Below are 24698 nucleotides of genomic sequence, written 5' to 3'. Positions count from 1 at the left end.
TTTTGTGCCAAAAAATGATACAGACAAACAAGTAAATAGACAAAATTCTCCTTTCTTATTCAGGACACTATTTGCCTATTGATCCACAATAAGTTAGATTTGGCTTTTAGGAAATGTCACAATTTGACTTAAAACTACTTTAATGTCAATTTAAATTCAAAGTCCCATATCACCCCTCTCCTATACTTTTATAATGGGTCTGTGGGTCCCTAAAATTGGCAGGAAGAGTTAAATCTAGATAAGAAATTTAGAGGACATTTAGCACAATTTCCTTAGTATAAAACTTACAAGGTTCAAGATCAGAGGTTACATCTTGTCAAGATTTTATAAATGGTCTGATGAAGTTCAGTTTTCCTTCTCAGGTTATTTTCTGTTGGATTTTCTACTTGGTTTCCTTGAAAGATAATCATCTGGTTATTTGTGTATTGATAATCTTCCTGGATAGTTTGGCTTAACTTTTTCTTTCATGTGCTTCCTATTCCAGGGTTAACATCAAGATTGAAAGCTTATTAGTGGGAATAATAGAAAATGCCTATATCTTAAAATTGTTTCTGATAAGAATCCCATAGCAGCTTAGTCCCCTAGTATTAGTGCTCCTTAATATCTTTTTAAATATTATTATTCATATTTTCTTTAGTTATAATTTAAGAGTAACTCTTTGAAAATCATTAAAGTACTGTTATCCCTCACAGATGGGCTTCAGCCCTTAACAAACAAATCCAAATTGGCTCTACAGTAAATAAAATGTTCTTGCTAGTAAACTGACCCTTCAGAAGCCATATAAGTTTTGAGATTGCCCTGTGTAATAACGTCAGCCATCTTGCTATGCTCTTTATAGCTAATAGAGAAGAGAATATGAACAAATCTTGACAGGTGACTGTCAAGCCTACATGTTACATACAGAGGGGAACTGGAGGGAGAGAGACTAGTTGCAATTCCTTAAGGAAATTTTGTATGATGCCAAGCATATCACAGACATGAGACATCTAGTGAGTGGTCCGCAGTTTTTCTAATTCTGTGGAGTAGGTGGTATCACTTTTTGATAGCGTGAATGGTTCAGTCATGGTAGTCAACCGTATTGAATACTACAATCTCAATTGAACTCATAAGAACTACCTTAGGAATGAATAAAAGTTCTTCTTTCCCATCTAAAAATGTTTTTTTTTTTAATCAGTAAAGAAAACTAACTAAGTAAGAAAAGACAAATATTTATGCATTTGCTAACATTTATTTACTTACCTTAACTGCTCCTAGGTCAGTGAGACAAACAAGAGGACTGCAGTATGCCATTGTTCTCACTTATGCCAGCCTGAATTCTTATAGGACACACATACACACCTCTTTCTTTCTTTCTTGGTTCCATCCACTAACTTCAGCTTGATTTCTTATCTAGTACCTCACACCTGTACTTGTGTAGCAATCTCTGGGTCATCTCACATTGCTCCCTCACTGTTATACCCAACTCAGCTATGTAAACCTACCATTTTATATTACTGCTGGATTATAATATAGGTAGTGGTCTAATGTCTCTGTATCAGAAAAGATTGTCCTTCATGATAAACCTGGTGCCAGTTGACTTTGTTCCAAGCATATATAAACCTTATAATATTCCATAACCTAAATTTTGCAAAAACCAGATACCATTTAGTTTTTGTTATATTTCATATACATTGCATTTTAAAATGTTCTCTCCTCTGAGAATCTGTTTTTTTCTCATATGCTTATGGTAAATATATTTCTAAAATTAATTAGCATCTAGCTATCAATCATGCAAGTGTGGGTTCCAAAGAAGAAACTAAGTGTCTGTATCTTATTTTATTTCTTCTCTTTACCCACTTCACATTTCTTTTGTTTTCTATGAGATCTTATATCAAGTCACTACTATTAAGTGATATTGGCATTTAGAATACAGTGTTCAAAATGGGCTTAGAATGTGACTGAATAGACTCCACCTTCAGATCATGTAGGGTCTATAGAAGAAACAAATCCCAATTAGTTATCCTCCCCCAAATTTGTCTTTATTTCTATTTTGCTCAAATTTAGCTCTGGAAAATCAATGCTATACTCAAGAGTCACACAAACCTGGCATAGGAAAAGTTCCAGAAATGATTTATTCCAATTTCTGGCTATACAGAAGTCACATCAGCTACGTACTTGACACCTGGTTACCAGATTTTATTAGATACTCTTGCAGTGATAAGTGCTGGGTCTTACATTGCTAGATAGAATTATTATTTTTAAAAAACTCTTTCTTCTTTTGAGTTCCTAATTTCATTACTGCATTTTCCATCTACTGATCTTTTTCTGTCCTCTAGGCTACCACAGAAGGTATCTTTCTTTTTTTCAAAGAACAGAATCTAAATAACATGCCCAGTTAGTTCTCTGGCATTAGATGCCTAGCAGTGTATTATAATACCTTGTATAAGAAAATAATCTCTCATGTCTAATGCTGTATGAGGATAATAGCGGTGAGAATCATGGTTTTCTAAATCTAATTTGTAAAAAAGGATATGAGTTGTCTGATTCATTTTCTTTTTCTGAAGAAAAAGCAAATTCCCATATTAAAAGTGTATGCATTTGCCTGTATACTTCAAGCTTTAAAATTCCTTCAGTGCTCTTTGCATTTGTGATCTGTACAACCAGCTATGTTTATATTTGTATTTACATGAATCTTATATAAATAACTTCTGGTTTGAAATTGCATTCACCAAATCAGGGTTTTTAGATTTTCTTATTCAAAATTTCCCTTTCTCTCTTTTATTTTCATTTTCTTTTTATCTTAACCCAGAAAGTGGCCTACTTTCTTGTTCAATAGATAGGAATTTACATATTGCAAGCTTAATAAGAAAGTTTTTAAGCCATTTTATTATTATTATCATGTTTTGGTTGGTTGACATAAGCTTTGAGTAAAATATATTCACCATTAGTTTCTCATCCTGAGGGAGTTACACTTAAATAATTTGATTTGAGAATAAGATTAAAAGGTGTTGTAGTTTATGAGTAAAGTGACCATTTACTGGATGTGATTTTTTTTTATCTTCTTTATGGAATTTGTTATATTTGTCAGCAGTGAGTAGTTATAAGAGGATGTGCAAATATATGGGCTTATACAGTACTGGGAGAGTTCAATTGAAAGCCAAACTAAGAAAAAATATACTTGGAACAAGGGCAAAGACCTTCATTATGAACCAATTTAGTTGGTCAAAGAAGAGCCTGTGTTTTAAAGACACAGGTATTTAAACCTTGTAGATATCAGGAAATTCAGGTCATGAAACTATGATCTCAGAGTTCTTAACCCAAATGTAACCTCTGTCATTCTGGGTTCTCTAAGCTGACAATCAAAAGTATTTTGGTTTCTCTAAGCCTTTAAAGAAAATTCAAGTGTCTTATCCCTTCCATTTAGTATGAGCTTCCACCTAATATTTCAAATAAGGAGAAAACCTAGCAGTTACATAAAGTTAACATTCAAAAAAAGAAGCAAGATATGGTATATATGTATAAATCCTTCCTTTAACTGACTATGGACAAAATATTTCATGAAAGTAAATAATGTGAATGAGACATGATTAAATTTGAAGGGTGTTAAAGTCTTCCCTACAGTTGCAAAAAACAAAGACACCCCATAGATAATGAGCACCTACATTTTTCCAGATACTGTGTTAATCATTTTATATTTATACTCACAATAGTATCATGAAGTGGTTTTTAACCTTGTTTTTGTAAATGTATAGACTAGGTAAGTTAAGATAAAGTAAAGCTAGTAGTTAATTGGCTTGTCCCAGCTCATAGAAGAAAGATTAGCAGGTATAGTAAGACCAGGATATGCTTTTGTCTCTAATGTAGAGCCCACACTGAAAGGTCTTTATTTAAATGTACATATTACCCCCAAAACTAATAAATGACAGGTATGTAAAAATTCAGTAGGAAATATCTAGCTTATCGGGCATAAGATCAGTTTAAACAGAAACGTGCAAAAGCTATTTGCTGAGAAAATAACAGGTCAAGATGGCCAAAATATCAGGGGGAATGGCATGGGGCATCAGTATGTTAGGAACCAGTATGATGATCCAAGATGAGAGCCCCCAAAGACAAATTTCACCAACTTCATATTTTTTGAAGGCTGTCCAAATAAGAAAATGTAAATTATTTTAGTATTTTAAAAATATTTCTTTAAAAAAAAAGATTTTATATATTTATTCATGAGAGACACAGAGGGAGAAGACAGAGAGAGGCAGAGACACAGGCAAAGGGAGAAGCAGTCTCCACGCAGAGAGCCTGATGTGGGTCTCAATTCTGGGACTCCGGGATCATGCCCTGAACCAAAGGTGGACCCTCAACCACGGAGCCACCCAGGCATCCTAGTATTTAAAAAATATTTCAAATATTCAATAGGCAAAAGACAATTTAATAATTCTTGTCAGAAAAAGAATTCTATGGTATATCAACATAAGGAATTGTACGTAAGTCAGAAACTGAAAAGTGTGGAGGGCAAGCATGATTATCCAGTGCAAAACAACTTTTGTACTTTTTGTTAGATTCAAAGAAGAATGATGGATGACTGAATGCTGTGATCTAGGCAACATACTCTGTTTGGAGAATTAGTAAGTTATGAGATTGTTGGTAAACATCTGTAGATTGGGAAGAGATGAGGTTATATGGAAAAAGAAAATTCTATCTAATGTTCTGTTTTAACCTCAAGGAATGCTCTCTTTTGAAGGGACATTTTGAAATACCATTATGAACAGAAAGTCAGCCAAAAGGGTTTTTTTTTTTAAGATTTTATTTATTCATGAAACACAGAGAAAGAGGGGGGCAGAGACACAGGCAGAGGGAGAAGCAGGCTCCCTGCAGCCATCCCAGGACTCCAGGATAATGATCTGAGCTGAAAACAGATGCTCAACCACTGAGCCATCTAGGTGCCCTATTAGCCAAAAGTTTTAACTTCATAGCTACCGAGTTGATAATATTATACCTAATATTAAAATACAATTAATGATTTCTATTTTACTTTTAATTTTAAAAAAATTAATAGTTTTTTAAAAATAAAATTTGAAAAAGTGAAGTCAGTTTTCTGTGAAGTGTATCAGGCAACAGTTATTTATTTAAAGATTTTATTTATTTATTCATGAGAGACACAGAGAGAGTGAGAAAGAGAAACAGAGAAATAACATAGGCAGAGGGAGAAGCAGGCTCCATGTAGGAAGTCCAATGTGGGATTTGATCCCAGGAATCCAGGATCACACCCTGAGCTGAAAGCAGACGCTCAACCACGGAGCCATCCAAGCAACTGGAATTGATATTAGTAGTTAAAACAGTTAAGAAGCAACAAGCAAAGCCTTCCCTATCTAATTCAATGATTTAAAAGATAAAGAGGAGAAAATAACATGCAAAAATCTCAACAATCACCACAACAAAAGGAACAAAAACTACTTAGGACTGAATTAAGCACTAACTGAAAACAGTTGAGATGTATGGTACTAAGGTAAACTCTAGAAGGAAAAAAAAAAATGGAGTAAGACATGTTGGAATCTTGGCAATAGAGGTTAATGTATTATAGGAGAATCACCTTGAAATGAAGAGGCCCAAGGATAAGGAAAATTGTATCCATGTAGTATAGGTAAACAATTTAAGTGAACATAGGTTCTTATTTTTAATTTGGACACAAATAAAACCAGAGTCTCACAGTAAGGCTTCAGGAACTCTAAACAGTAGAGTTCTTGGTACCTTTATCAGAAGACACTGATCATTTAGGGAATATGGCTGTAACATTCCTATCAAGCATGGATCCTGAGAAGGGTAAGGTAAATTAACTTTCTCTGATATCAAATTGGGACCCATTCCCAGAAGAAAGTTTTCAAGGCAGGGTAATTGATTTGACATAAGAGGCAGGAAAAAAGTATGGGCTCCTCAAGCTGCTTCCCTGTCAGATTCAAAGTATACTAAGCAGCAAAGGAAACCATGATAGAATTAGCATTTGTAACAGGACAGCTTAATTTCAGAAAAGAGATAATTACTTCATTACAAGCCATTCAGGTGCAGAGACTGAGGTTATGATAAAGGGTGACAAACTAGTTGACTGAAAAACTAGAGCAAATAAATGTTACAGATGAGGATTATTAGTAAACCCATTTGGAGATGAAAGAGAAAGAAGGTGAAGAAATCAGAGAAATATATGGATAGACAACTTATTTCTTCAATCCTAAAATAGTGGGTTTTAAACCAAACACAAAGTCCTATGTGAGTCTTTATTTCTGTGGAAAAGTTATCAGTGAGTATAATATATGAGCTATCCAAACCTGGTATCCGGAGTGATCTATCCTAACACGGGACTAACAGTGACATCCTAACAGGTGTCACAATCTACCTGGTGATATTTTACAAAATTATAATTATACTTACTCTTCCTTCAAGATGCAATTGGTGAATACACAATGTATACTTAACACTTTGGTTACAACTGAAAAAAATAAACATCGTTGCTCTCTTGCAGCTTACATTCCACTGAGGGACAAAAACAAATAAGCAAATAATAATATAATATTAGGTAGTAAAATTAAAATAGCTATATTAAAATCTAAAAACAAAAAGAATAATAAATTGAGAGTGAAAAGAGTTGTTATTATAAGTAAAAGCATATGGAATACCTCTGTGAAGAAGTGACACCTAAGCAGAAACTCAGATGAAGCAAAACTCATTATACAACTGTGAAAATAATGTTCCATGTAAAGGGAACAGAAATAGCAGAGGTCTTAAGGCCAGAGGATGCTTGACTGCTTAAAAAACAGCAAGGAGATCGGTGTGAACATGGTGACATGAATAAGGGAGAATGTGGTTGGAAATTAGCTTGGAAAGAATGCAAGGGGCCAGATGTTTTAGGGCTTTGTAGAACTTTTTATTCTCTTCAAAGTGTGAATGGAAACCATTTCAGATCTAAGCAGCTGAGTGGCATCATCAGTCATGTGTTAAAGGGATAATTCTGAATGTGCTATAAAGAATAAGTTTGACAAAACTCAAAGCAGGGGCACAAGCTAAAAGACTACTGATGAATTCTATGTAGGTAATAATGTGATTAAGACTGGGATTATAACATTGCAAGTGGTGAGAAACAGCCAGATCCAGGATATATTTGAAAAATAGAATACACAAGGAGTTCTGATGACTTGGATATGATTTTAAAAGACAGTCAAGGATGATTCCAAGGCTCAGCCTCTGCAACTAGAGTATGATGGTGTCTTTTATTGTGGTGGGACTCATTAGAGACTCATCACAAGTTTTGATAAATCATGAGTTCCATTTTTGACAGGTTAAGATGGAATGTCTTATTAGACACTCAAATGGAAAAGTTGTGTTGAAAGCCATGAAACTGTGAGACAAACCAGAGAGTGAGAAAAAACAAAGATGTGGAAAAAAAAGATCTAATCCAACATTTAGAAGTTTAGAAGGAGAGATGGGTCCAGCAAGGAGATTGGGAAAAGGCAGTCAGTGTGGTAGTATATAAAATAAAACTGCACAGTATCACTAAGGCCACGTTGGGGAGGAAGAAAGTGTTTAAAGAAAGGAGTGTACTTCTTCCATTCATGAGATATTAACTAAAATACGACTTTTTCAAAAATAAAAATAAGAACTTTATTTGCCTCCATAAATAAGTGTAAAATCAGATTCAGTATGCAAAGTAATGCTTTCAGATACTAGAAAATGACAATGCAAGCATACGATTCCTGAAAAAGAAATATAAAAGAAATGATGTGATCTCTTGATGGCCCTGGGTTACTGTGGGCCAGTTGCCAGGCTGCAGAGAGGTAAAAATAGATCACACATTGCTTTGTGATCTCCCTGTGATGAGAGAGAGATCAAGGTTTAGGGAGGTCTGGTTAGTTAGAATTTGTATAGAGGACTTCCAAACAGGAGAAAATTAAGCTGATATAGAGTTCCATGAGTCTACATAAGGTTCTTCTTGACTGCCATCTATACAAGGTTAAGGTTACTATTCTAGGGAAGGAAAAAAAAAACTGCTAAAGAAAGAGCAATAAACAAGAAGCTATATGAAAAACTTCCAGACTTACATAGAGCTGCGAATCATTTGTTCTCTAAATAAAATGGAAATATCTTGTTGAATAAGCATTCAGGAGACGACCTAGAAGGGCAAGATAAAGAAATGGGATTACATTCATCCTCAAAAAAGTTACTCTATATCATCTCTATAAAAGATTAAAATTAAACCTCAGAAAAATCAAAGAAATATTCAATTCCTTAACTGCTGCACTGTTAAAAAAAAAAAAAAGATTCAAAAACATGAAATCCAGCATATGAAAAAGCAGGCAACAATAATGAAGAGGCAAAGCAATCTATAGACACAGATCAGAAATGATTAATGTGATGAAATTAGAAGCATACTCCTTATACTGAAAAAAGCAAAATACCATATAAACATAATAAAAAGAAAAGTGAGATATGTAAAAAGGAACTTAAATGGAATATCTATAAATGGAAATTATAATGGAAAGGAAACATATTTGGAATGGGATAAACAGCAGATTGAATATGGCAAAACGAAAAATCAATAAACTTAAAGATAGGAAATAAAACTACCCAAGATAAACTTCTGAGAGAAAGAAGATTGAAAGACTTAACACAGCATCAGTAAATTAAGGAAGAAATATCAAGCAGTTTGACACACATATAATTAGACTCTAAGATGGCTGAGGACCTGATGCTGAAAAATCATTTGAGGGAATATGGCTCAAATTTTTCAAAATTTATGAAAGCATACATCCATATATTCAAGAATTTCAACAAGACTCAAGGAGACTAAAAGTGAAACATGCCAAGGCAAATCATAATCAAACTGCCCCCAAAAAAGATAAAAAATAAAACTTTAAAGCAATTAATGGAAGAAATACAATGTGTATGGAACAAAAAGATAAGAATTAATGACTAAAATTTGCCATAATATATGCTTGAAAAAAACACAATAGAATGCTATGTTTAAAGCACCAAAGAGAAAAAAATATATACATATATATATATAGTCAGCATAGATTTAATACCCACAATTATACCTTTCAAAAATCATAATGAAACACTTTTTCAGACAAGAAAAAGGTGAAATTTTACCAGCAGAATTATACAAAAAAATTATTAAAGTAATCTCTGAAGTCAAAAGAAAAAAATGACATTAGATGGAAACTTGGCTCCAGACAAAGAACATGCAGAATGATAAATGTAGATAAACATAAAAATAATTTTAAAAACTGTAAAATCTACTGACCATTTAAAGCAATAAGAATGAAAATGTCTTGTGGACTTTATAACATACAGAGAAGTAAAATGCATGGCAATAATAGCAGAAATGAGAGAGAATGAAATATACTATTGTAAAGTTCTTACACTACAAGTTATAGGCATAATATTATTTGAACATACAATATTACAAGGTAAACATATGCATTATAAACATGACCAATCATTAAAAAATAAAACAAAATATAAGCAGCAAAGTTAATAATATTATAAAATAAAATCATAAAAATTCAATCCAAATGAAAGCAGGAAAAGAAATAAAAAGAACAAAAGAATATGTGCAAATAGCAATCAAACAGCAAAATAGTGGATTCAACCCCAATCATATCAATAATTACATTAATATGAATATCTAAACATTTGATTTAACATTGTCAAATTGGATTAACACCAAGACCTGACTATTTCATGTCTAAAAGAGTTTTACTTTAAGTACAAAAATGGATTAAAGATTTTAATGTAAGATCTAAAACAATAAAATCCTAAAGTAAACATATGTAGTAAACTCTTTGATATGTCTCAACAATATATACATTTTTTATTACTCTCCTCAAGTGAGGGTGACAAAAGCTAAAATCAAACAAATGGGATTATTATTATTATATAAAAGTATTTTGCACAGCAAAGGAAATCATTAACAAAATCAAAAGGCAACCTGCTGAATGGGAGAATATATTTGCAAATCATTTATCTGTTAAGTGATTAATTATCTACATATATAAAGAATTTACACAATTTAATATAAAAACAAACAAATGGGCACAGGTCTTGAATGAACATTTTTCAAAAAAGACATATAGATGGCCAACAGACACATGTAAAGATGCCCAACATCACTCAGCATCAGGGAAATGTTAATCAAAACCATAATGAAATACTACCAGACATCTGTCAGATTGTCTATTATCAAAGAGACTAAAAATAAAGTGTTGGCAAAGATGTGAAGAAAGGGGAACCTTCACAAATTGTTGGTGGGAGTGTAAGCTGGTGAAACCACTATGGAAAACACTATGGAGTTTCCTTAAAAAAAAAAAAAAAAAAAGAAAGAAAGAAATAGGACTACCATACAACCCAGCAATTCCGCTTCTGAGTATTTTTCCTAAGAAAATGAAAACACCAATTTGAAGAGATATATACACCTCTATGTTTATTTCAGCATTATTTACAATAGCCAAGATATTATTGAGCTATAAAAAAGAATGAAATATTGCCATATGTAACAACATAGATGGACCTATAGAGTGTTATGCTAAGTAAAATAAATCAGGCAGAGAAAGGCAAATACTGTATGATTTCAGTTATATGCAGAATCTAAATCAAAACAAAATAACAAAATAGACCAGAAACAAACTCATGGATACAGAAAAAAACTCTTAATTACCAAAGCGAGGGGGGATGAAGTAGCAGACAAAATAGATGAAGGGAATTAAGATGTAAAAAATTCCTGTTATAAAATAAACAAGTCATGGGAATATAATAAACAGCATAGATACTATAGTCAATAATACTATATTAACATTGTATGGTGAGAGATGGTAACTAGACTTATCATTGGAATCACTTTATAATATATAAAAATATTGGATCATCATAAAGCACACCAAAACCAAACAGGATATTGTATTCCAATTATAGTTCAATAAAAAATATCAGTAAAGATATAGAAGGATTTAATATCATCAATCAACTAAACCCAATTTCCATGTATAAGATGCTTAACTTCAAAATAGCAGAATATGTATTAGTTTTATGTGCACACATAACATTCACCAAAATAGACCATTTTCTGAACCATAAAAAAAGAAGTCAATAAATTTAAATAAGTAAAAGCATACTAAATGGTATCTGACCACAATGGAATTCTACTGAAAATCAATACAAAAAGATTTTTCAAAAATCCTCCAATAAAGATGGTAGAACAGAAAGCCCCAAATCCTTCTTCCTTCATTAGGACACCAATTCACAACCAATTATCTTTGTGAGAAATCTGGACACCAGTTAAGAGGCTCCTGCATCTCCAAGCAAACATGAAAATAGCTGCATTAATGCTAGTAGGATAACTTGTGATACTCACTTGCTAAAACCCCTCCTTCAAGAGGAAATTTTTAGGAGGAAACTTTCAACTCCCTGAGGAGAAAAACAGACTAGGACATATGCCTAATGTTTAGACTTTGAGGAGTTACTCAGAAGACTAATTTGTGTCTTGCCTGAATCTAAGAACTGACAAGAAAGGGCACAAGGTTGGGAGGAAAAAAAAAAAAAGGCAGTTTTGGCTAGCGACCATTTCCCCTCCCTCTGGCTTATGATGGAGGACCCCCAACTCCTGGCTTCTCACTGGACAGGAAAAGAGTGGGAATGTGCCTGAGTTTTAGTTTTTCAGGGCAGCTGCCCAAAGGATTGGTTTCTTTCTGGCCCAATTTGAAGTGTTTATGGGAGGCATACTTAAGATGCCTGAGGGCCACAGAGAACAAAACGAAAAGCTTGGTGGCTAGATGTGAAAACAGCCCAAAAATCCACTGATGGATGAAGAGGATATATATATCCTCCATATATATATATATATCTCCTATATATATATATATATAGGCAACAACATGGAGAAACCTTGAAGATGTTATACTAAGTGAAATAAGTCAGACAAATAAAGACTAATACTGTATTTTCTTACTTGTATGTGAAATCTAAAATAATAACAATAGACGTACCTGAGTGGCTCAGTGGTTGAGCGCCTGTCTTTTGCTCAGGTCGTGATGCCAGAGTCCTGGGTTTGAGTACTGCATCAGGCTCCCTGCAGGAAGCATGCTTCTCCCTCTCCCTCTACCTATGTCTCTGTCTCTATCTGTGTGTCTCTCATGAATGAATAAATAAAATCTTTTAAAAAAATAAAGTAACAATAACAAAAACACCAAATTCACAGAAAAAGAGATCAGGTTTGTAGTTACGAGAGGTGGGGGATGGAGGAGAGGGGAAATTGGAAAAAAGTGATCAAAAGATACAAACATCCACTTGTAACATAAACAGGTATTAGGAATATAATGTACAATATGATATACATAGTTAACACTGCTCTATGGTACATAGGAACATTTTTGAGATTTTATATCAAGGAGAATTTTTTTCTTTTCTTCTTATTGTATCTATATGAGATGATAGATGTTAGTTAAATGTAATGTGATAATCATCTCAAAATATATGTAAATAACACTATCATGCTATATACTTTAAACTTATACAATGATGTATATCAATTATTTCTCAATAAAACTAGACCAAAACAAAACAAAATCAAACCAAACCTGAGTGGCTTATAGTAACTCCAGAGAACCTACAGTACCACAGAGAGACATTAAAGGGAGTAAGATATTATGAGCAGCTTAAAAAAAAAAACAAAAAACAAAAAAAAAACAGGAAAACCTCTCTAGAAATTTATACACACAAATCCTAAGAATTCGCATTCACAGAAAATATTTGAGAAGTTACCAAAATGTCTAGCCAAGCTGATTAATGAAGACCGTCTCTGTATAAACCCATTCAATAAAGACTGAAGTGGCTATTTTTCAAATGTGTGGATTTCAACAAAAAATAAAAAGGCATACTACTACTACTACTACTAATAATAATAATAATAAATTATAGCCCAACCAAGAGCATAAAATGTGTCTCCTGAACCTTATCCTAAATAAATGGAGGTATACGAATTATCTGATAAAGAACTGAAAATAAGCATAATAAAGATATACAAGAACTCAGGAAAATGATGTGTGAACAAAATAGGAATATCAACAAAGAGACAGAAAATACTAAAAGAACCAAACAAATTTTGGAGCTAAATAATACAACACATGAATTGAAAAACTCCCTAGAGGTGTTGACTAATAGCTTGATCAAACAGAAGAATCAGTGAATCTGAACATCATTGGTCATTTGAAATTATCCAGAGGAGCAAAAAATAAAAAGAATGAAGAATTAATAAATCCTAAGAGACATGGTATAACACCAAGTTAAAGTAGTTTGTTATGATCATAAAATATTTTATGTAAGCCCCATGGAACCCACAAACTACCTATAAAAGATGAAACAGTGGAAATGAGAAATCCAAGCATGTCACCACAAAACCCATGAAAAGCAAAGGAAAATATCAAGAGGCAGAAAAAAGAGACAAAAAAGCTGTAAAATATACAGAAAATAATTAATAAAATGGCAATAATAAGTTTTTATCCGTTTGGAAGGACTTTAAATATAAATGGATTTGAAGAAATAATACCTGAAAACTTCCCTAATCTAGAGAAGGAAACAGACATCTAGATCCAAAAAGCCCAGAGAACCTCCAACAAAATTAACCCAAGGAGATCCACTCAGATACATATTAATAAAATGGCAAAAAGTAGTGATAGACAGAATTTTAAAAGCACTAGAGAAAAGAAAACAGTTACATAAAGTGGAAACCTAAAAAGGCTATCAACTGATTTTTCAGCAGAAACTTTGCAGGACAGAAGAGAGTGGTACAATATATTCAAGGCACTAAAATGAAAAAACCTGCAACCAAGATTTTCTACTCAGAAAGGCTATCGTTGAGAATAGAGGAGAGATAAAGAACTTCTCAGGCAAATAAAACTTGATAATGAAATTCTTTGAAAGAAAAGAACATAATCAGGAGAAAGAAAATTAGAAAAGGAAAAAAAAATGCAGGTAAATGCAAACATACAATAAAAGTGGTAGACTAACACTTATAAAACCAGTATGAAGGTTAAAGTACAAAAGCAGTAAAATCAATTGTATTTATAAAAATCAGTCAAGGAATTCACAAAATAATAATATAAAGTATGACATATGTAAAATGAGGAAGGAGTTTAACCATTTATTGCTTTTAGAATGCATTCAAACTTAAGTGACCATCAGTTTAATCTAGACTGCTGTATCTAATAAGATGTTATAAATGACCCTAGTCACAAATCAAAAATCTGTAATAGATACACAAAAATAATAAATAAGTAAATAAATAAATAAATAAATAGGAATTTAAGCATATGATGTTAAGAAAGACATCAAATCACAAGAGAAGAGAAGAAAGAAAGAGAAGAAAAGAACAGTGAACTACAAAAAAATACCATAAAACAAGTAAGAAAATAGTAATAAGTACATTCCTGACAATAATTACTTTAAAAGTAAATGGAATAAATGCTCCAAACAAAAGATATAGGATGACTTAATGAATAAAAAAGCAAAACCCATGTACAGGCTTCCTAAAAGAGACTCACTTTTGAATTAAAGACACATGCTAATAGAAAGTGAAAGGATCAAAAAGCATTTAGCATGCAAATGCAAGTGAAAAGAGAGCTAAGGTAGCAATACTTAAACTATTAGCAGATATAAGGAAAGAAACTGAAGTAATATAATAATAAAAGAGGTATTTACCCCCCTACTTACATCATTGAATAGATCATCCAAACAGAAAATCAACAAAACAGTGACTTTGAATAACACATTGAACCAGATGAAGCAGTAGATATATTAAGAATATCCCATGCAAAAACAGCAAAGTACACATTTATTTCAAGTGTACATGAAATATTCTTTAGAACAGATCACGTTAGGCTACAAAACAAATCTCACTATATTCAAAAACATTGAACTCATTTCATGCATCTTTTCTAACTGTGAAATTAGAAATAAATCATGAGAAACAAATTCTGGGAAGAATATAAATACATGAAGGCTAAATGACATGCTACTAAACAATGAGTGGGTCAATCAAGAAATCGAAGAGGAAATTAAAAAAAATATGGAAACAAATGAAAATGAAATACACGGTACAAAATCTTTGAACAGCAACAGCTGTTCCAGGACGGAAGATTATGGCAAAACAAGCATATATCAAGCAGCAAGAAAAATCTCAAATAAATGACTTAACCTGACCTAAAGGAGCTAGAAAAAAAAAGAACAAATCCCGAAGCCAGTATAAGGAAGGAAATAATAAAGACTTGAGCAGAAATAAATGAAATACACACACACACACACACAGCAACAACAATAGAACAGATCAATGAAACCAGTACCTGCTTGTTTGAAACGATGATTTAAAAAGAAGATTAACCTTTAGTCAAACTTATTAAGAAAAAAAAAGGCAAACAAAATCAGAAATCAAAGAGGAGAAATAACAACCAACACCACAGAAATGGGGTGTAAGAGAATACTGTAAAAATTATATATATACTAACAAATTGGATAAGTGTGAAGAAATGGGTAAATCCCTACAAACATAACCTTCAGAAATGAATCAGGATGGAATACAAATTTGAATAGACTGATTACTAGCAATAAAACTGATTCAGGAATCAAAAAAATCCAATGAACAGAAGTCCAGGACCAGGTGCCTTGACAAGTGAATTCAACCAATCTTTTTTTTTTCCAACCAATCATTTAAGGAGAATTAATACCTATCCTTCTCAAACTATTCCCAAAAAGTGGAAAAGAAGGAAAGCTTCAAATTCATTCTACAAGGCCTGCATTACCCTGAAACCAAAACCAGAGAGACACTACAAAATATATTGAAAGAAAGAAAGAAAGAAAGAAAGAAAGAAAGAAAGAAAGAAAGAAAGAAAGAAAGAAACTACAGATTAATATCTCTGATGGATGTAGATGCAAAAATCCTCAAGAAAATATTAGCAAACTGAATCAGTATATTAAAAAAGTCATTTGCCATAATCAAATGAGACTTATTCTATGAATGCTAAGTGATTCAATCTTCACAAATCAATTAATGTGATACATCACATTAATAAGAAAAAAGATAAAAACCAGATGATCATCTCAGTAGATTCAAAAAAGCAAATTCCAAGGTACATCCATTCATGAGAGAAGCTTTCAACAAACTAGTTTTAGAGGGAGCATACCCCTAAATAATAAAAGCCATATATGAAAAATTTCTATCTAGAATTATGCTGAATGGTGAAAAAACTGAGAGCTTTCCTCTAAGATAAGGAATAAGACAAGAATGTTTACTCTCACCACTTGTATTTAACTTGATAGTGGATGTCCTAGTCACAGTTATCAAAGAAATAAAAGGCATCCAAATTGGTAAGAAAGATGAAAAACTCACTATCTGCAGATGACATACTATATATAGAAAACCCTAAAGACTCCAGCAAAAAAAAAAAAAAAAAAAACTAGAACTGATAATTAAATTTATTTTTTTAAGATTTTATTTATTTATTCTTGGGAGACAGAGAGAGAGAGAGAGGCAAAGACCCAGGCAGAGGGAGGAGCAGGCTCCATGCAGGAAGCCCAATGTGGAACTTGATCCTGGGTCTCCAGGATCACGCCCTGGGCTGAAGGCAGGTGCTAAACCACTGAGCCACCCGGGCTGCCCTGATAATTAAATTTAATAAGGTCACAGGATATAAAATCAATATACAAAAGCCATTTCAATTCTATATATTAATAAGGAAGTAGTAGAAAGTGAAATTAAGGAAACAATCCCATTTACCATTAGACCAAAAATCGTAAAATACCTAGGAATAAACTTAACCAAGGACATGAAAGACCCATACTCTGAAAACTATAAAACATTGATGAAAGAAACTGAAGATGACACAGAGATATTCCATGCTCATGATTTAGAAGAACCAATAATGCTAAAATGTCCATGTTACTCAAAGCAATCATTTTTTTTCCAACCGATCATTTAAGGAGAATTAATACCTATCCTTCTTAAATTATTCCAAAACAAATGGAAGAGAAGGAAAGCAGATAAAGAATATATTTAATGCAATCTTTATTAAAATACCAACAATATTTTTCACAGAACTAAAAAAAGTCATCCTGAAATTCATATGGAAGCCCCAAAACCTCAAATAGCCCAAGAAATTTTGAGAAAGAAGAACAAAGCTGGAGGTATCACAATCCCAAATTTCAGAATATATTACAAACCTGTAGTAATTAAGACAATATGGTACTGGCACAAAAACAGACACATATTTCAATAGAATAAAGCAGAAATCCCAGAAATAGAACCACAGTTATAGGGTCAATTAATGTTCAACAAAGGAGGCAAGAATGCAATGGGGAAAAAACAGTGTCTTTAACAAATGGTGTTGGGAAAACTGGACACCCACACACAAAAGAATGAAACTGGTCCACTTTTTTACACCATACAAAATAAACTCAAAATGGATTAAGGACCTAAGTGTGAAACCTGAATCCATAAAACTTCTAAAAGGAAACATAGGTAGTAATTTCTTTAACATCAGCCATAGAAACACTTTTCTATATATAGCTGTGAGGGTAAGGAACATACAAGCAAAATTAATCTATTAGAGCTACACCAAAGTAAAAAGGCTTTGTCCAGGAAGGAAACCATCTACAAAACTAAAAGGTAACCTTCTGAATAGGAGAAGAAATTTTCAAGTGATTTATCTGATAGGGGTTAATATCCAAAATAAATAAAGACCTACGTAACACCAACAAAATAAATAATCTGATTTTAAAACCGGGCAGAAGAACTGAATAGACATTTTTTTTTCAAAGAAGACTTACAAATAGCCAACAGACATATGAAAGGATGCTCAATATCACTAGCAATCAGGGAAAAGCAAATTAAAACTGCAATGAAGGGACACCTGGATGGCTCAGCTGTTGAGCATCTGTCTTCGGCTCAGGTCCTAATCCCAAGATCTGGGATTGAGTCCTGCATCAGGCTCCTTGCAGTTGCCTGCTTCTCCCTCTACCTGTGTCTCTCTCTGTCTGTCTCTCTGTCTCTCTCTCTCCCTCTCTCTCTGTCTCTCATGAATAAATACATTAAATCTTAAAAAAAAACTGTAATTAAACATTACCTTACCCCTGTCAGAATGGCTAAAATCAACAACACAAGAAATAAAAAGTGTCTGTGAGAATGTGGAGAAAAAAAAAAACCCTTGATCACTGTTGATGGGCATGCATATTGGTGCAGCCACTGTGGAAAACAATACAGTGGTTCTTTAAAAAAATAAAATTAAAATTACCATATGATCTGGGATGGATGTTCACCCAAAGAAAATGAAAAAAATATATATCTAATTTGAAAATATACATGCACCCCTATGGTTACTTAACCATTATTTACAATAGTTAAGATATGGAAGAAAGAAAAGAATAAAATATTGCCATATGGACCTAGAGGGTATAATGTTAAGTGAAATAAGTCAGATTGAGAAAGACAAATATCACATGATTTCTTTCAAATGTGGAATTTAAGAAACAAATGAATAAACAAAGAGACACAAAAAAAGACTCAAACACTGGGAACAAACTAGTGGTTGCCAGAGGGGAGGTAGGTGATGAGATGGGTAAAGTAGACAAGAATACACTTATCTTGATGACCACTGAGTACCACATTAAATTGTTTATATATGTATACACACATGCACATATACACATATACACATATGTATAATATGCATCAAACTCCCCAGTCAAAAGACATCTTGTGGCTTCATGAGTAAAAAAGTAAAAATAGGAAAAAATGAGGTCAAATTATGTTATGTACAATTAACTCACCCTGGATTTAAGGATACACATAAGCTAGATGCAAAAGGATAGAGAAAGATATTCCATGCAAGTGACAATTGAATGAGAGCAAAGGTGGTCATATTTACCTCAAAGTATCCTTTAAGTCAAGAACTGTCAGAAGAGACAAAGAAGGATATCATAAGATGATAAAAGGGTCAATTTTCCAGGAAGTTATAGCAATTATAAATGTATATGTACCTAAAATCAGAGCACCCAAATATATAAAGCAGTGACAGACTCAAAGGGAGAAATAGATAGCAACATAATCATAGTAGGAAGTTTCAATACTCAACTTTCAATAATGGGTATAACAACCAGACAGAAGATCAGTAAGGAAACAAAAGACTTGAACAATACTATAGACCAAATATATATAGAAGATATGTACACAACATTCCACTTAGAACAGAATATACATTCTTCTAAAGAGCATATGAAACATCCTCTAGGGTAAATTACATATTAGACCACAAAGCCAGTCTTAATAAATTTATGAAAACTGAAATCATATCAAGTATATTTTCCAACCATAATGGAAGGAAACTAGACAGAAGGAAAACTGGAAAATGCACAAATATGTGGAACTTAAACAACACATCCTTGAACGATCATTTAAAAAATTTTAAAAATTATTATTACTCAGTGATGAAGCCAAATTTAACTAATTAGAAATTATCTTGATCCAAAGAAAAACAAAAACACAATATATCAAGACTTATGGAATGCAGCAAAATCAGTACTAAGGGGGAAGCTTATAGAGGTGAATGTCTACACTGAAAAGAAGTAAGATCTCAAATAAAGAACCTAATTTTACACGTCAAGAAACTAGAAAAACTAAACCCAAAATTAGCCAAAAAAGGATATAAAAAGGTCAGAGCAGAAATAAATGAAATAAAGACTATAAAACAATTGAAAAATTCAACACAATTAAGTGCTGTCTTTTTGAAAAGATAAACAAAATCGGCAAATTATAGCTAGACTAAGGAAGAAAGAGGGTGAAATAAATAAAATCAGAAATTGAAGGGAACATATCACAACAGATGCTTCAGAAATACAAAGAATTAGGAGACTACTATTCACCAAAAAAATGGGATAACCTAAAAGAATTAGATAAATTCCTTGAAACATACAAGACTCAATCATAAAGAAATAGAAAGCCTGAGCAGGCAAGAACTAGTAAGGAGAGTGAATCAGTAATCAAATTTCTTCCAAAGAAAGCTGAGGACCAGATGGCTTCTTTGGAGAATTTTACCAAATGTTTAAAGAATTAATGTCAATGTTTCTGAAACTCTTCCAGAAAACTGAAGAGGAGGGAATACTTCCAAACTCATTTCATAAAGCGAACATTACTCTGATAACTAATGCCAGACAGACATTCCAGAAAGAAAGAAGAAAGAAAGAAAGAAAGAAAGAAAGAAAGAAAGAAAGGTAAAGAAAAGAGAAAGAAAGAAAGAAAGAAAGAAAGAAAGAAAGAAAGAAAGAAAGAAAGAAAGGTAAAGAAAAGAGAAAGAAAGAAAGAAAGAAAGAAAGAAAGAAAGAAAGAAAGAAAGAAAGAAAGAAAGAAAAAGAGGAAAAGATAACAAAAGAAAACTACAGGCCAATATCCTCATGACTATAGATGCAAAAATCTTCAAAATGCAAGCAAACTGAATTTGAAAGCACCTCAAAAGAATCAAACAGCATGACAATTGGGGTTTATCTCTAGGAACGTAAAGATGATACAACATACAAAGATCAATAGATGTGATACACTACTTGAACAGAATGAAGAATAAAATTCATATGATCATCTCATCAGACACAGAAAAAACAATTAACAAACTGCAACTGCTTTTCATGATGAAAAACACTGAATAAAGTACGAATAGGTAGAATTTAACTCAACATTATGAAGGCCATATATGCCTATGAAATGGGAGAAAGCATGTGTAGATGCTATATCTGATATGGGGCTAATATCCAAAATATATAAGAGTGTCTTACATCTCAAACACAAAAATAAAATAACCCAACTAAAAAAAGACAAAAGACTTGAACTGACATTTATCCAAAAAAGACATATAATTGGCAAACAGGTGTACAAAAAGATACTCCACATAATTCAACATCATTAGGGAAATGCAAGTCAAAAACTCAGTGTGGCATCACCTCACTTCTGTTAAGATGGCCATTTAAAAGCAATAATATAAAATAAAGTGTTCTGAGAACATAGTTAAATTGGAGCTCTTGTGCACTATTTTTGGGAATATAAAATGGTGCAGCCATTGTGGAGAATAGTATGAGTGTTTTTCAAAAAGTTAAAAATAGAACTGAAATGATCCAGCAATGATACTTCTTGGTATATATCTCAAAGAATTAAAATCAAGATTTCAATAAGATATTTTCACTCCTATATCAGAAATGTAAGACGTAAAATCACAACAAAAAGTAAGGATATTAAAGAGAATTTAAAAATTAAGAATGACCTGATAAAAATTAATTGGAAAGACAAAAACAACCAAAGCTCACTCAAGAGAAAAACTAACCTAAGAACCAAAGATTCATACATCTATTAAATAAACAGATTTCATATTCAAAATTTTCACACAATGAAACTCTAGGTTAAGGCTGCTAAATTAGTTAACACTACTAAATATTAAAGAAATAACGCCTATTAAAAAGAAATTTTTGAAACAAGTAAAAAAGGTAGAAGTACTTTTCAACTCCCTTCATGAGGTCAATATTATTCCAATACCTAAGCACTCAAAAAGATACAGCAACAGCAAAACACAAATAGCCTTCATAAATACAGATTAAAAGATTCTTAACATTATATTAGCAAATTAAAATCAGTAATGTATAAAGGTACATAGTGGCCAAGAGGAACAATTTCAGGAACATTAACATTCCAACTACAGTTTAATTATCACATTAGCTAACTAACCAAATAAATAAATAACTAAAATGAAAATGTAAAAAGAAATGACATATAATCACAAAAGATGCAGAAAAACTTACAAACTTACAAGGCTTATTCATGATAATAACAGTCATTACCTTGGGAATAGAAGTTCCTCAAAGTGATAAGGAGTATTTGTGAAAAACTGAGTTAATATCAGAGTTAATGGTGGAAACCTGGTTGCTTTTTTGTTTAAGTTCCAGAAGAAGACAAGTTCTTTTGCCATTAATTAATGTTATACTAGAGTTCTTATTAAGTGTGATCTGGCAAGAATAAGAAGACATGTAGATTAGAAAAGAAAACATAAAACTATTTGAAAATGGAAAGGTTTTTTTTATATAGTAATTCCTATAGAACCTTAACTATTCAAACTATTAACTTGATTTTGCAAATTTGCAGGATATAAGGTAAATATACAAAAAACAAATGAACTTATGTATATTACCACTAATGATTTAATTGAAATGAAGTAAATTAGTACCATTCATAATAGCATCAAAAAATGAAATACCTGAGAACAAATTTAAGAAAATACATAAGAAATATAGATAAGATCTTTCTATACATAAGAAATATGTATAGAAATTTCTTTCTTTCTATACATAAGAAAATACATAAGAAAATAAGACCTTTACACTAAAATCTGCAAAATATTACTAAGTAACATTTTAATAGACCTGCATTGATGGGAAGATATACCATGTTCATGTGTCAGAATGCTCACTATTGTAATGTGTCATTTCCCCAAGTTTTCTATAGATTTAATGCAATCTCAATTACGGTCCCTATAGACCTCTTTTTGAAGAAAAGGAGGGCTTAGAAATTCTAAGTTCATACTGATGTTTATGTTGAAATACAAAAGAGGTAGAATACCAATACAATCTCAAAAACAAAGACTTAAAGGACTTAAATTTCTCTTTAAAAAAAATTACTTATTTATTTTTGAATAGGCTCCACACCTAGCATGGAGCCCAATATGAGGCTCCAACTCAATTTCATAAGATCACGACCTAAACCAAGATGAAGTATTGTATGCTCAACGAACTGAGCCACTCAGGTCCCACTCCCACTTTTTTCTTAAATTTCTTGATTTAAAGAATTACTATCAAACTACAGTACCAAGATATGGTGATATTAAGCCTAATAATAGACATATAGAACAAAATAGAGAGTCCAGAAAAAGATTTAAATAACTTACATATAAATAACCAATTAAGTTTTTACTATGGTGCCAAGAAAAATCAATCAGTTAAGAACAGTCTCTATAATAAATTTTGCTTCAATTTTTGGTTCTCCTCATTAAAAAAAAAAAAATAAACGATACTTATTCCACATTTACATGCAGAAATAAATCAAAATGAATCATAGACTTAAATTAGAAGCTAAAGCTTATAAAGCTTTTAGAGAAAGTATAAGAGAAAGTCATTTTGACTTAGAGTTAGGCAAAGAGTTCCTATACAGAATATTAAAAGTTTAGACTGTAAAACAATACGTTGATAAAATCAATTTCATCCTTTTTCTTTTCAAAAGCCCTGTTAAGCAAGTTAAAAGGCAAGTCATAAACTGGGATGAAATGTTTCAAACCACATAATTAGCAAAGATGTCTTACAAGTCAATAAGAAGACAACTTGACTTTTGAAAATGAGAAAAATATTTAAAGAGATACAACACCAAAGAAGTTGCAAAAATCGCAAAAAAAAAAAGTACATGAAAAGGCCTTTATCATTATTCATTCTAGAAATGGGAATCAAAATCAAAATGACGTGCCACTATACCCCTACTTGAATAGCTAAAATTAAAAGATTAACAATTCCAAGTGTTGATAAGGATTAGGAGCAACTAAAATATTTCTTGTGGCAATATAAAATAGTACAACTTCTTTGCAAACTGTTTTACAGTTTCTTTTAAATTTAAACATACACATAACATATAACCCAAAATTCAATTCCTAGATATACCCAATAAAATGAAGACAACTGTCCCTATGAAAGCTTGAATGTGTGCATTGTATTCTTTTTTTGTGTGTGTTGTATTCATTCACAGCAAAACAATCCAAATTTCCATCAGCAGAATAAATTTTAAAATGTAAACAAGAAAATGATATTCAGTAATAAAAAGGAATTAAATATTGATATATTCAGTAAAATCAATCTCAAAAATATTATGCTGAGAGAACATAGCAGATACAAAAAAAGTTCATACTGCATGAATTTACAAAAAGATCTGTAAAAGACAAATTTCATAGATATGACAAAAAACAGGTAAATAATTGCCCAAAGCTGAGTGGGACACAATTAACTTGAATGGAGTACTAGGGGACCTTTGAGGATGTCTATATTTTTATTGTGTTGGTGGTTATACAGATTACACATTTGTATGTATCCATTTCTCAAAATTCATCAAAATTCACTTAAATTGGATGCATTTTATAGTAAATAAATTATATATCTTTTTTTTTTTTTTTTTTATAGGAGGGCCTTATCTATTGCCAGATGCTGCTGAGCAATCCAGGAAGATGAGGACTGAGAAAAGTCCATTGGATTCTGCGATGTGGAGCCAACTGGTGACCTTGATGATGTTTCATAAAAGGGATGAAGACTAAATCCTGATTAGTTTCCAGGGAAATGGGACATAAGGTAAAAACAAAGAATAAAAACAACTGTGTAAACACTTTTTTTCTGTCAAGTCAAGTGGAGGAATTGGGTGGCAGCTGGTGTGGTTTTGCTTATTTGTTTGTAAGGCTTGAAGTAACATGGCACATTTATATATTTCTGAGAATGATGAGATTGAGAAGGAAAAATGAATAGAGCAGGAGAATGAAGTGATTGTAGAAAGATTTGGAACAGATTAAGGTAGAAAGTTTAGACTTAAAAGAGGTCATCGTAAAAAGAGAAAGTCTAGTTTAAAAACAAAA

This window comes from Canis aureus, chromosome 15, assembly GCF_053574225.1.
Source record: "Canis aureus isolate CA01 chromosome 15, VMU_Caureus_v.1.0, whole genome shotgun sequence".
NCBI classification, from domain to species: domain Eukaryota; kingdom Metazoa; phylum Chordata; class Mammalia; order Carnivora; family Canidae; genus Canis; species Canis aureus.
The sequence above is the reverse complement of the archived record's forward strand: the minus strand, read 5'-3'. Positions refer to the sequence as shown.